Below are 12,133 nucleotides of genomic sequence, written 5' to 3'. Positions count from 1 at the left end.
AGTTTTGTAATCAGAGTGATATAAATCAACAAGGATTTCTTTCCTTTCTGCTTTGAAAAGTTATTCACAGTGTTACTTTACTTATGGGCTAGTCCGCCTTATTGCAAAAGTCAAACAGAAGAGTTCATTCACTGCACATAGGTTATTGAAGCGATGTTTTTTTTGTTTTGTTTGTTTTTTTGCTGATGAAGATTTGGCCAGAGTTAATATTTGTGGCAATCTTCCTCTATTTTGTATGTAGGTCACCACCACATCATGGCTGCCAACAAGTGGTGTAGGTGCACACCCAGGAGTCAAATCCTGGCGGCCGAAGTGGAGCATGCCGAACTTAACAACTAGGCCATGGGACCAGCACCTGAAGCTGTGTTTTCAAGTCTATAAAAATTAACCCAGTCTTTCGTTGTCTTACCAACAGTGTTAAGAATGACCTAAACATCTGAATGAATCACTATCATCAGAGTTGCTGCCACCTAGTGCATGGGTCTGCACTGAAGAATGTACCATTTCTTCAACAAATGGTGCTGGAAAAACTGAACATTGATATGCCACAAAATGAATCTAGACACAGACCTTACACCCTCCACAAAAAAAAACTCAAAATGGATCATAGATCTAAATATAAAACACAAAACTATAAAACTTTTAGAAGATAACATAGGAGAAAATCGAGTTGAATTTGAGCATGGTGATGCCTTTTTAAATACAATGTCAAAGACAAGATTCACGAAAGAAATCATTGATAAACTAGTTTTCATTAAATTAAAAACTTTTGTTCTGCAAAAGACAATATCAAGAGAATTTGAAGACAAGTGACAGACTGGAAGAAAATATTTGCAAAAGATATATCTGATTAAGGACTGTTATCGAAAATGTACAAAGAACCCTTAAAATTCAACAATAAGAAAACAAGCTGATTTAAAAATGGGCCAAAGTCCTAAACAGACACCTCACCAAAGAAATCTACAGATGGCAAATAAGCATGGGAAAAGATACTCCATGTCACACATCACCAAGGAAACGCAAATGAAAATAACACTGAGATTCCACTACACTCCTCTTAGAATAGTCAAAATCTGGAACACTGACAACAGCAAATACTGGAAAGGGTGTGAAGCAACAGGAACTCTCATATATTGCTAGTGGGAACACAAAATGGCACAGCCACTTTGGAAGACAGTTTGGTGGTTTCTTACAAAACTAAGCATACTCTTACCATATGATCCAGCAACCACACTCCTTAGTGTTTACCCAAAGAAGTTGTAAACTTAAGTCCACACAAAAACAGCTCAAGAATGTTTGTAGCAGCTTTATTCATAATTTCCAAAACTTAGAAACAACCAAGATGTCCTTCAGTATGTGAATGGATAAACTGTGGTATGTCCAGGCAATGGAATATTATTCAGCAATCAAAAGAAATGAGTTATCAAGCCATGAAAGGAAGCTTAAGTGCATATTACTAAGCAAAGGAAGCCAATGAGAAAAAGTTACATACTGTATGATTCCAAGCATATAGCATTCTGGAAAGAAAAACGATGGAGACAGAAAAAGATCAATGATTTCCAGGATAAAGGGGGAGGGGAGACAGATGAATAGGCATAGCTCAGAGGATTTTTAGGGCAATGAAAATACTCTGTATGATATTATAGTGACAGATGAGTGTCATTATACATTTGTCAGAACACATAGAATGTACAACACCAAGAGTGAACCCTAAGAATAACCATGGACTCTGAGTGATTATGATGTGTCAATGTAGGTTCATTCTTAGTAAAAAAAAAAAAAAAAGAAAGAAAGAAAGAAAGAAAGAAAGAAAAAAATTAACACTCTAGTGAAAAATGTCGATAATAGGGAAGATTATGCATGCGTGGAGTCAGGGTGTCTATGGGGGCTCTCTTTATCTCACTCTGAATTTTGCTATAAACTTAAAGCTGCTCTAAAAAGATAGTCTTAAAAAATAAAAATATAAATAAACAAGCAAAATAAAAAGAAGATGCCATTGAAAGCCTAAAGCCCAATTCTCAAAGTCAACCCCTTCACCATTGTCTAGCCCATTACAGAAACTAATAATGAAGGTACAGACCTCTCACTGTTCAACTTTCCCTTCGAATTCCAAAAAAGTCTTTCTTGTTCCTGTGGAGAGGAGGGGTCATGTTGAGAAAATCATAAAGAAACTCTAAAGTGGTACAATTAATAAAAATGGACCTTGCTGCAAATTAATGTGGCTCTCCTTTGGGAACACAATATAAGCTCCCACCTTTCTGTTCATTAATGGAAATTGAACTTTACTAAATTCTTTGCTAGGAAAGTAACAAGGAGGTCAAGAGTTTCTTTCTCCCATGGCAGGGATTGATTTCTCTAAATAAGAATGGTGTCAGGGGCTGGCCCTGTGGCCGAGTGGTAAAGTTCATGCGCTCCACTGCAGGCGGCCCAGTGTTTCTTTGGTTCGGGTGCTGGGCGCAGACATGGCACTGTTCATCGGGCCACGCTGGGGCAGCGTCCCACATGCCACAGCTAGAAGGACCCACAACGAAGAATATACAACTGTGTACTGGAGGGCTTTGTGGAGAAAAAGGGAAAAAATAAAATCTTTAAAAAAAAAAAAAAAAAAGAATGGTGTCCCCGAAAGGAACCCTATTTCTGAAGTGCTGGCAGTAGCTTGCAGAGTTTCTGGCTTTTCCTTGGAATATAGTACTGCACTGCTGGGATTAGGTGGTGAGGGGTGAGTGAGAGGGATTGAAATGAGGCTAGAAGCCCAATTATATGCCAGATCCTGTCTGGCACATGAATTTTGAAAATTGTGTTTGGCTACTCCAGTTCATCTGATCCATACCAATATATCAGTGGTGGGATAGCTTTTGGGCCCTACCCTTCAAATCTGAGATCTAACCAATAAGCTAAGGGGAGCTTTTGGAAAGTGTAATTATTTGTAAATTGGGGCCCACCTGTAATCTTAGTGTGGTGATGCAGAGGGCCAGTTTTGACAGAGCTGAGATGTGGATCCTGGTGTCAAACAGATCTGGCTTAAAGTCTCAGCACTGCCACTTTAGGATCCGTCACCTTTCCAAGTTTATATAACTTCTAAACATTAGTTTGTTCATCTGAAAATTGGTCGTAAGAATAGTACACAGTCCAATGAGTTACTGTGAGGATTAGATCAGGTAATAAGATACTAATGATGTAAATCTCTCTATGAAAAGTAGTTTTGCTTAAAGGAAAAGACAATGTTTATTATCTATATTGACCAGAGCTGTATTCTGTATACTAGCCATGGTCAATGGACATTTGTTGACCCTCATTTACCCTTTAATCCGTATATCCGCAGAGGCAGTCACAGTAGTCAAACCATTCCTCTGACTGAGCAGTCTATTTTTGAGGCAGTAGGTAGCATGTACTTCTTCATAGAAATGAAAATATCTTGAATTAAACTACCTGGCAACAACAGAAATCTCGCTACTAATGGGTTTAATAAAGTTAGAGTATCAATATGAGATTGCATGTTGAATCATGTCATCTAAAGGGATGGTGATGTAAATACTGCGTAGTTAAACTTTGTAACAATGCTTCCCTGATATGAGACAGCCCAAATCACATGCTCACTGCTCGCCAAATTTTCCAAATAGTTTAGGTGACAAGAGGACATCAAATTAAACGCCCTGGGATTACAGATGCTATTGTTTCAAACTGAATGTTGGTCATATTGCCTCCGTCTGTGTCAATACTGTCATTCAAAAGGCAACTTGGCAATCAGAAATGGAAATGGAGGGGGGTGTTTTTTCAAAGGTTCCAATTACCTGCCACACTTCAAAACTGCAGTCAGCCTGTTCATGGAATCTGTGCAATTTCTTTCTGCTGAGTTCTCCCACACACCATTTTGTAAAGCATTTAAAGTGAAAACAAGGTAAAAATTCTTTTAATAATACTTTTTTAAAAAATTGAAAGAACATGGAAAAGTTTTGATGTGTTATATATATATATATTTTTTTCCTTTTATTCTTAGAGATTGGGTGCCCATATTTTTCTCCTTCTTTTCTAGGTACCAAGAACTATGTCCCCATCAATGGAAAGAACAGGAATTTTCTTTCCGTATTCCTGGTTGAAGTGCAAAAAGTTTTATTGAAGTGACTTGAGGAATAAATCATAATCTTAAACTTTATTGAAGGTAATCAATTTGCATGTGTTACCCTAGAAAAAGGTACCCGTCAATGGATACAGTCCACAGGCTACCAATACTTGTGGGGACATGAGGATGAAACGCCTAGAAGTATATCTTGGTAATATGGCAAGCCTTTATAGATCCACTTTAATTGTGTTATCCTAGAAAAATTTCAGAGCTGTTCCACCTTGAAAGAAAAGATATAATAAAACTTTGTATATTAGAATGTTTTCTTACCATAAGATTTGATGATATGCCACAAATATGACCTGGTTTTTGTTTCACAGTCACTGAACTTTAAGTATCAAATACTTTATTCCCATATTACAGATGGTGAAAAACCATAAAGTTAATAAACTTTCCTAAGGGGACACAGTAAGCTGGTAAAGAAACTTAAAACTGAACTCAGATGAGACAAGACATTCTCATTTCTCCTCTGTGTGTCATAAAAATGCTTTAATGTATATTTCAGAATTCAACTTTAAATACTTGGCATTATTGATCTCTTTGCTTTCTTTCATAAACTAAAAGAAAAAGAAACATGGTGTCACAAAAAATTAAGTACAATATTATGTACATGTTTCATCACTCCACATTGTAAGCTCCATTTACTTAGATTTTCAATTATGAAAACTGAGTCACCTTAGCTACAAATGCCTCTGACTCCATAGGGTTTTTAGTGTAGGAGTGTGTCGGGGTGGAGGAGAGATACATTCAACAGAACATAACTGTTAAAGTTTTGTTTGAATTGTAGCTACATCTCATAATTATCATAATCAACTTTTGAAACCTATGAAAATCACCCTATGTAAGGGAATTTCCATTAAATGAGTTTATTTATGTTAATATACCAAACCAATAATCACAATTACAGGGAGAAAGAGAAAATAATAAATTTTTAGTGGGATTAACACTTAAAACATCATTTGTTACGTGTTAGTTTTTGTACACATAGTATACAAAATTCACATTCTGTTTAAGTAGGTTTGTCTTCGTGAGCTTGGTCAAATTATGCTTATGCCAAATATTTCTCATTCTGGACTCCAGAAAGAAGATGGGTGTAAAGAAAGTAACACAGATCTCTGTGACTTCCTGTGGGTCTTGAAATTATTTTCGAGGGCAGGACTATGATTAGTCTCTGTAATCTAGTGGATAATGGATCATATAGTCCCCAAAGCCTTTGGAGAGAATAAGTGGTACATAGAAACTCAAGACTAAGGATTACTAATGAATTTCTATTAGTTTTGATATTTTAAAAATATTTCCTTATTTGTGTAATAATGTAGAAAAATATTCCTTATATTTTTTTCTTTCACTGACCTTGTTTTTAACATCTATATTTTTAAATATTATTCTGAATGCAAACATAAAGTTTCCGAAGCATACAAGATAATTATTTACTGCCAGCAAATACTTGCCCCAGTTCCCCATGCACCAATTTCCTCCTTCTAGGACAGTACAATGAAACCCCCATGAGATGTCACCCAACCTGCAAGGGAGTTTGTTCTGTAGGCAAGGGACTCCAGAAATATAAACTTGGGTGGCTGTACAAGACAGAGACAGCAGTCCCTTCCCCAGCCTGCATTCAATACGCAACTGTCAAAGGCAAGAGATGAAATACAGTTACTAAACTGAGGATATTAAAACCAGTATTTCTTTGATTAATTCTAGGTATAACAAAGCATTATGGGTTCTTTTCCTTCCCTTCTTCCTTTCTTCTTTCCTTCCTTCCTTCCTTCTTTTCTTTCTTACTTCTTTCCTTCCTTCCTACCCTCCTTCCTTCCTTTTCTTCTTCCGCCTCCCCTTCTTCTTCTTTTCTCTCTCCTTAAATTTAGAAAATATCTTTGGTAAAAATACTCAAATATTTTTGATATATATCTTTTACAGAAGTAAATATGTGTTTACTGTTACTTATGTGTTCCAGGATGAAAATTCAATTATGTAGCTAAAGATACCGAAATGGGTTCCGAAACATGATCATAAGTTTCAAACCAATTTGAAGCACCATAAAGTACTCTGAAAGATAGTTTACTAAAACCGCAGAATACATTTATGATATTATTCCTCCCTACTATCACCACAAAATATGGAGTCATAGACTAGATACCAAGCCTGATGCACTAATATTTGTGTCCTGGGGAAAACTGGCCCTTCTATGGGATTTTGATTTAGATCAGAGTTTTGCTGTCTGAGCATAACTTCCCCCAGGTTTTTTTTTTTGTTTTTTTTTTAAAGTTTTTTTTTTTTTTTTCCTTTTTCTCCCCAAAGCCCCCCGGTACATAGTTGTATATTCTTCGTTGTGGGTCCTTCTAGTTGTGGCATGTGGGACGCTGCCTCAGCGTGGTTTGATGAGCAGTGCCATGTCTGCGCCCAGGATTCGAACCAACGAAACACTGGTCTGCCTGCAGCGGAGCGTGCGAACTTAACCACTCGGCCACGGGGCCAGCCCCTCCCCCAGGTTTTTCTGTCATTCAGTAGTAGAGTTCCACTGCTGCTCCTGTAGGAATTCTCTAAACCAACACATGAACTGTTCAAAGTACACTCTCAATTCTGAGGCTTTTAAAATAGAAAACAATTAGTTTGGGATACAGTATTTACAAAGGGCAACATGGTCACCTCCTCGCTATATCTTTCTAAAGCAGGATATTTTTAACCAACTACACAGCATGGGACTATGGGTTCTCTGAAACAGAAAACAGCAGATGTGAAGGCATACGCTCTTTGCCAGATACATCCTGGATGTCTGGACTTACCAAGTCAGGAATTGCTGTCTCAGTGAAGGCACAAAAAGGCTGACCCCATAACTCTTCCATAATCTAGAGATGTTCACTGCAACAGCTCTTTCAGCTGATATGGCTCTTTAAATGTGTACTTCCAAATATTAGAAATTGAGAAAGTTCAGCAATTGGTCAACTCTCAGCATGATATGACTACATGGAGCAGATTAGCAATGGCAATTGGGAGGTTCTTTTCTGAATCTTTATTAGAAATTGTCTTTTGTAGACTGTTTCAATTAGGAGTCTATCAAAGAAGCAGAACCACCATGTTTCATATCACCATGAGTAATATTACTCATGATTGATAAATATAATTAATAAGTAATATTACTCATGGTGATATGAAATAAGGGAGTTATTATAGGAATTAGACCCTACAGAGTTCATGGAAGGTGCTTGCCTCTATATATGGTGATGGACTTGAAGTGCCTATAGATGACGAGAGACAGCAATCAGGAAAAAAATATGAGAACAAGACAGCAGAAAGTAAAAACAAATTGGTACCCATAAGGGCAAACTGAAACTACATCCAATCTCAAGGACACTGCAGAAAAAGCTGAAGACCTCACCATGGAGCTGCACAGGTATCCAGCCCAGAGTGAAGAGATGCTGGAGGAGATCTGATGGAAGCAGAGGGAGCTGCAAGGTTGGCAGCTGCCCCACACAAAAAGATGAGTTGGAAGCTCAGTAGCCGTTTGCACGAGTTGCAGTGCTGTTTGGTGTCTTACCCCAACCTTCAGTATGGGAAGGTTTATGCTTCACTTCTACCTTTCAAACTCGTGCAAATTTTCCTTTTGACCAACCCTAACCTGAGGCCATAAACAGAAGGAGATTTGGGGTAAAATTTTGGCTTTAGCCAGACTGATACAGTAGAAAACAAATAGAGTCCATCCTTGTCAAATTGACATCCATGCAAACATCTTTTATCTATATTTAATTTCCAAATAAAGACAATAATAAAATCTTGCTTCTGCCCAGCTTGATGCAACCATTCTTACACAATTGAAAATATGACTTTCCAGAATAAGAAATTAAATTCCTTATGTCATTTTAACAAACTTTGGAAATTGCTAATTTCTCTTCTAGCTAAGTAACACACACCCCTTTTGATAACCTAAAACACAAATACTGACATAAAGTTAAACATTTTTAATATATATTATGTTAGATGGTAGAGGAATAGCAGAGAAAGAAAGAAAAGTTGGCTAACATGCACACAAATATATCAAAATAAGAAAAAAATACTAATTACAGTCCTTATTTCTTTAACTGGTCCCATGACTGTGACTAGTACTTATAACTTCTCCCAGTCCCCATTCTGTATTCTCTTTGCTCTCATCAAGCATCTTTGCTGGTCATGATTTCCTGCCTGGTTGGATGACCCAACTTTCTTTTCTTCAAAGGAGGATCAAGTGCCTATAAAAGTGCTTTCAGGGTCTAGATCAATAGCAGTTCTACCTGTATTAGGTTGTTATGGTTTTCCATTAATGTTTACTGCGAGACATAGGAGCAATAAAAAAACATCATAGAGGATCTTGCATTCCAAACATTTCCCCCAGTTTTAGTAGTAACTCAATTTCCTCTTTCTAGTGTGGACTAATCAACCAGGCAGTGTAGTAACCCTTCACTTTGCCTTTTGTTCATTGACATGAGGAGAACAAAACTGACCCCTGGAGGAAGCATCAGAACCTAAAGTTTTAGGGAAAGGAAGCAAAGATTTCACTAATAAGTCACTAGAGGTAATAGTGAAAGGAACCACTACCATATAGATCGTGTAATTCCTGGCTATGGAAAAACAACATCATATAGTGGTCACCAATTTAGAGCATATACCACATCTACAAGGCTTTACCCATTTCCTTAAGATGTCACTTGGCTAGTACTACAAATGAGTCTTCAAGCTATCTGCTTCAGGATAATGAGGAACATGTTAAGATTAGTGAATTGCATAAGCATGAGCTTGTTGTCGTATTTCGTTAGCTGTAAAACGGCTCTTTGGTCAGAAGCAACGCTGTGTGGAGAACCGTAATGATGACTCAGGCATTCTGTAATACACTGATGTAGCTTTTCACAGAGAATTATCAGGGAAGATAAATTCATATCCAGAGTAAGTGTTTATTTCAGTGAGGAAAAATTGTTGGCTCTTCCATGAAGAAAGTGGTCCAATAGTCAACTCATCACTAAGTAGATGGCTAATAAATAACCCCAAGAAATGATGCGATATTAGAGACTCAACGTTAGGGATCTGCTGCTGGCAGATTGGGTCCTCAGCAGTGGCTATAGCCGGGAAGAGATGGCTAGGTAAAGAAACTGACTGATATACCCACACAGTTGATCATCTTGTACATCAGATTATTAAGATCCTCCACTGTTAGTTTGCTCTTTGTTGAGCATGTATATGTGATACACACAAATACACTCTTTTTGTCTGTTTAGAAAGATCTGTCCACATACTTTTGCCTTATAACTTCTTATCACTAAATTTCAGTCGTCTTCCTTTTCAAGTCCTTGATTGTCCATCAAAACCATGAGTTTTTGCCTATGAATCAGTGTAGAACTATACCTCTGGCCATATCTCCTTCTGGGCAAAATGAGAAACAAAGTGTGCTGCTTGCAATTCTGCTCACCGAATGGATTTCCCTTAACCACACTCTTCTTCAGGATTACTCATAAATGGGATTATAATGCTGCTGCTGTCCACTTTTGGGTGATGCCAGCATATCACGCAGAACCATCTGTAAACCAGTCCCCTATTCTTTCTTCCTCAGTAACTGGTCATAGGGAGCTTCCTATCACACTGTGTGTACAAGTTAAGAGCAAGAAAGCAGTGTAGCAGGGGTAGGGGTCGTGGACATCTGCACCACTTGCTCATTACTCATGGCTTTTGACCTGCTTGAGCTCAGTCTCTTGCCTACCATATCTGTGATGATGGAGTGCTTATGTGCATGCCCAATTTTAAGACTTGATACATCAGAAAACACTTACTCCATGATGGGCAGCTTGGGTCACCTCATAACATAATGGTCCATGATAAAGTACTCAGTCTCCACAAGGGCCCAGTAGCAAGCCAGAAGCTATTTCTCAAAAGAATAATAGTTATTTAGAGAGGATAGCATAACTTTGCACAATGCCCTAAAGAATTGGTGCTTCAATTCAATTGTAGGGATCTGATAAGTCTTGAGTTTCGTTATAGTTCTAGAAACAATGAGAGTTGGTGAGGGAAGGTCTTAAGGAGGGTAATCAGTCCTCTGCAAAACCATGAAAGATTTTTTAGGGAAGAAGAAACTTCCTCCTCAGACAAAGGAGGATCCTTCTACTGGCAAAAGGTGCCTAGCAGAAGTTAGGAGTTCAAAATCTCTAGCTCCAGATTTGCCCACATAGTTCCAACCATTCTCAGGGTGAAACTCCTTTCCAGTCAATGCCCAATTCTAACATAAGAGAAACTGGGAAGCTGTCAATTCAATCTGCTTGAATCAATTCCCCACAGACTTTGAAGTTGGCATTCATTTCATTTCAAATTTTGGCCCTGCAGCTAAAGAGATAAGTTTTTTTGAGAGCTGTCATAGATTTCTGCTCCCTTACCTGGACTTATTTCTGGGAATTGAAAGCCTTGAACTGACCATTTTCTTGTTCCAAGTGCTCTAGCACATTTAGAAGTAACCAACCAATATGCCATTGTTTTTCCTTTTTTTTTTTTTTTTTGCTAAAATAGTCTGTGGCAGCAAATACTTGGTCACTTGAAGAATTTCCTTCTGTAGGCACTTGATTAAAAGTACCTACAGGTTATAATTTAAGTAATTTTTTGTTACTGTATGCCATAAACTCTCAGTGTCCTCTTCATCAGTGAAAACAGGGTCACTAATGCCTTTAAATCTAATCAGATAAAAAAAACAGTTCCAGATAACCCAGAATTAATTCATATAACCCATTCATAGATTTTCTTTCTCCTAGAACCGCTTTGCTTATCAATCTCTGCACCAGTTAAGATTTGATCAAGGAAGTACAACCATTAGAATGGCATAGTATTTCAAAACAAACTAAAAAATTACTATTGCATAAAAAAAGAAGAAGAATGGTATGGAATAAGCAGTTTATTTGGGGGCTTTACACAGTTACGGGAATTGGTGAAAAATTCTAGAGAATACTATTCTCCTTGTGTCCAGTTGTGGGCCTGAAATCACTAAAGGTCAGCAAGGCTAACCGTCTGGGAGCAAACCTGGCCAGAAAGCATGAAGGAGAGTAAGGAAAGTGGAGAACTCATGCAGACAGATTTGAAATTCATGTGCGTCTCTCGCCAGCTCCGACCTCAACAACACAGATGATCTGCAGAAAAGCTGGAGCTCTTTGCCACAGAACTCCACTCAAGCTTGGCCCAGGACCCACAGGAGCTGCAAGAGGGAAGCCAAGCAGGAGCTGAAGTGCCTCTGGATCTGGCCAACAAGGTGACAGAACAAACCGGCAACAACTCACTTGGCTGCAGTGATGCTGGCGCCCTGCAGGAACTGTCAAAGCGTAGCCCTGCTGTTTCACTTCTTGCCTTCCACACCTCGTGCAAATATTTTCCTTGTGGCCGACCCTAGGTCAGAAATTTACAGGGAGGGAAATGTTAGGAAACATAGTTCCAGTTCAGCTAAACTGACACAGTACAAAATCACCACATGCTTGTTTCTCCAATGTGTCCACCAAACTCTTCGTCCATCTTAAGTTTATAGAAGACCATTTAATACATTTGACAAAGGAACCCTCAGGCCCTATACCATAGTGTACCATGGGAGAGGAAAGGACTATGTTGAAAGAGAGAAAAAGAGAGAAATTAAGACTTTGTTTCCTGAGTTTCTAATTTCATTCCCCACGGAGTCATCTTATTTTGTGTTCCTTCTTTGCAGGTCTGTGAGATTGCCTGTTTTATCCTTACAAAAAGACAAATTCGCTTTTTATTAGGCAAGTTCAAATAATATTTTATTCCAAACAAACACAGTGCCCTTGACTAAGACACTAACCATGGTTATTTGGATGACCACATGCATCCTGAAATTTCCCGATTGTCTCTCTTGTAAGCCTACAGCCAGCCATTAAGTACCAGTTCTCTGGAACTAGAGAAAAAAACAAAAAGTCCTTAAATTCCCCTAAAGTTCCAGGCAGAAAAGAGAGAGACAGACAGACAGAGAGCGAGAAAGTACACGAAAATTTCAGAGTTTTACAG

The sequence above is a fragment of the Equus przewalskii genome, chromosome 22, assembly GCF_037783145.1.
Source record: "Equus przewalskii isolate Varuska chromosome 22, EquPr2, whole genome shotgun sequence".
In the NCBI taxonomy this organism is placed as follows: Eukaryota; Metazoa; Chordata; class Mammalia; order Perissodactyla; family Equidae; genus Equus; species Equus przewalskii.
The sequence above is the reverse complement of the archived record's forward strand: the minus strand, read 5'-3'. Positions refer to the sequence as shown.